This window comes from Pterocles gutturalis, unplaced genomic scaffold, assembly GCF_000699245.1.
Source record: "Pterocles gutturalis isolate BGI_N339 unplaced genomic scaffold, ASM69924v1 scaffold11309, whole genome shotgun sequence".
Lineage (NCBI taxonomy): Eukaryota > Metazoa > Chordata > Aves > Pterocliformes > Pteroclidae > Pterocles > Pterocles gutturalis.
In genome coordinates this window covers 9,840-10,152 of record NW_010128272.1, presented here as the reverse complement: position 1 = coordinate 10,152, position 313 = coordinate 9,840, and positions in this window count along the sequence as shown.

Sequence of the window (313 nt, the reverse complement as noted above, 5' to 3'; positions counted from 1 at the left end):
CTAGTCCAGTTCCAGTTTTGTGATACCTGCTCACCTCCCGCACCTTCAAAAAGAACTGGGCTTGAAAAAATGTGAGGCATAAACCCTTCAGCTGCTTCAGACAGTCTCCGCCGGCAACTGTCAGCCCCCACCCTGGGCTGCAAGGAGGAGCTGGCTCCTTCCCCCGACCAGCAGAGCCTGGTGCTTGCTGCAGAGTCCCACAGTCTTCAAAGGACAGGGAGGACTTTTCCACTTTTTGTGCCAGGTAAGGCCTTTGTCTTGCAGAGCATCCGGATACGACATTCACACTGTCAGCATTTAGCACCAAGATCCC